Here is a 445-nt window from a genome sequence, read left to right on the forward strand (position 1 = left end):
CGTTGCTTTTTGCCATGTGTGGCTCACAACTGAAGCAGAGGGGCACACCTCACATGGAATCCCTGTGGTACACAAACATGCTGCCCCACATCCAGGCTGGATGTGGCTCTGGGCAGCCTGGTCTGCTGGTTGGCGACCCTGCACATAGAAGTGAGGTTGAAACTAGATGATCATTGTGGTCTTTTTCAACCCAGGCCATTACATGATCCTTTGGAGATGTCATGGTGCTAAACCCAGATTGTCGCAGCGCATCGCTCAGCAGATGGGCACTCCCTTACACAGCTCGCCTATGCCTACCTGGGCTCATTTTGTAAGGTGGGGGGAGGGAAGCAGCCAAACAGCCTTTACCGTGTGAGAGGACACGGAGGGGGCACCCCAGGCAGGCTGCACACGCACACACATACCTATGCATAAACACTCACACACACACACACACTCATCGGGG

This window comes from Meleagris gallopavo, chromosome 3 (genome assembly GCF_000146605.3).
Source record: "Meleagris gallopavo isolate NT-WF06-2002-E0010 breed Aviagen turkey brand Nicholas breeding stock chromosome 3, Turkey_5.1, whole genome shotgun sequence".
NCBI lineage: Eukaryota > Metazoa > Chordata > Aves > Galliformes > Phasianidae > Meleagris > Meleagris gallopavo.